Consider the following 2,136-nt stretch of genomic DNA (forward strand, 5'->3'; position numbering starts at 1 on the left):
ATATGTCATGTCACCATAACGATCCATTATATAGATATTATATAGATATATATATATATATATATATATATAATATCTACAGTATATATTAGCCAGGCACCAGATACGAGGAACAACAGTGAAGGATGGAGGGAAAGAAAGAGGGAAACTCTCACTGCACTTTTAAACAAAATCATTAGAATATGAATTTTATGATACACAACGCCGATATCACAAACTCCAGAATCTGCTGATACTCTGTCATTTTAGACCTTTTCAAGTATGAAGCTGTTAACAACACAATATTCTCATTAAAGCGCCCACATCATGACTCAGCAACAATATTATCACATTTTCATTCTGTTTGGATTGAAATATGAAAACTGAAAGTTCACTAGTTAGTTTTTTGTAAATGGACGGATTGTTAAACGCTCGATAACGTCAGACGTACACTTCTACTAGAGGACATATTTTTAATATTTAACTTTTGTAAAGAAATCACCATATCTGGAAATATCACATTTCACTGCAAATGTTACATTCTGTTTGAAATAAACATGGTTTCATCCTCAAATGAAGTTATTTCTCAAGTATTTGAAACAAATGATGTTTCTGGATCATTTTCATCCAGCAGGACTCGTTGTTATGGCAACAGCGGGTCCAGCTGAAGGTGATTTACAGCCACAGAAAACTTTAGAGAAGATAAAGTTTAATAATGGTCGGACATTTCCACCGTGGAGAGCTGCATGAGCCGGGTGTTCGATTTCCACCGGCTCTTTGTGGAGAGTGATGTGTTCTAATCACGATTGTTTTCATTATCCATTCATTATCCGTTGTTTGATCCACAACACGTCAGAAAAAGGATTGTTTTGTCCACAAACCAAACTCATTCACTTTGAATGATTTATTTCCTTTAAGAAACTAAGAAAACCCCAGAAAATATTCAGATTTAAGAAGCTGAAAATTGAAAGAACAAGCTTATTCTGACTGTGAAAGTGCAAATACTGATCTGTAACGTGAGAGGACGTCTTATCTGACGGTCATGTGACCCGACAGAAGTGTGTCCGTTAAACTGTAATAGCAGCACATTGTAAAAGAAAAGGGAAAACAAATAGATAAAAGTTTCACAGCATTAAAAACACAGAACATGGCGAAATATGAAATATGCCGAATATCCGACGGTTATTACAGATTTAGCATCATGTGCTGTCATTGCTCAGGGTCAGGCAGAATTCTGATAAATGATGGATTCAGATGTGGAATCAGTAAAAAAGTACGGTTAGTACGTTAAATAAAAACAAGAAATAAAATGTAAAGTGTAAATTTGACACACAATTTAAAGGAAGATCGAGTCCCTGAGCTTTTTGAAATTCCATTACTCCGACGTCGTTAAGGCACTTGAATGACATTTGAACAAATAATTCAATTCATTTTTAAAGTATTTAAGCCGTTTGTCCAACTTGACCATGTGACCTCAGTTGTCGCTCAGAGTTACAGGAGACAGGATTGTGGACACTGAAGACTGAAATCTTGTCCCGTGTCTTGCATGTGGAAACATGCTGATGATACAACTCTAAACGTGTCCTCCATTTGTGACATTAGTGAAACCTGGACGTTGTTTGGTGAATCTTGATAAAGTTTCATTCAGCTTTGATAAAGGAGTTGGAAACATACTGGAACTCACGCGGTTGATGCTCGTCATGTTTGACGCGACGGAAACTGTTCAAAGGAATGAACTGAACACAGCGGCCGTTAAATCAAAGCCTGGTGCATTTACAGCTTTAGCACAGTTTGTCTGGTTTGGTGCGGATCGAACCCCCAAACTCAGGTCTCAGATACTCTAGCATTTATGACAACAGCCTCGAGTGTTCCCGCCCACAGTGAGGGCAAGAGGGAAGCAGGAGGAGAGCTGATCACATGATAAGAAGCGCCCGCGTCCGTCTGTGAGCGTTTGATAAGAGAAGCTCAGGAGAGAGAGAGAGAGAGAGAGAGAGAGAGAGAGAGAGAGAGAGAGAGAGAGAGAGAGAGAGAGAGAGAGAGAGAGAGAGAGAGAGCTGGTGAGTCTTTTAAACTTCAATATCCTGTCTGTGCAGCCAACAACCACACACACACACACACACACACACACTCACACACACACACACACACACACACACA

This window comes from Solea senegalensis, linkage group LG21, assembly GCF_019176455.1.
Source record: "Solea senegalensis isolate Sse05_10M linkage group LG21, IFAPA_SoseM_1, whole genome shotgun sequence".
Lineage (NCBI taxonomy): Eukaryota > Metazoa > Chordata > Actinopteri > Pleuronectiformes > Soleidae > Solea > Solea senegalensis.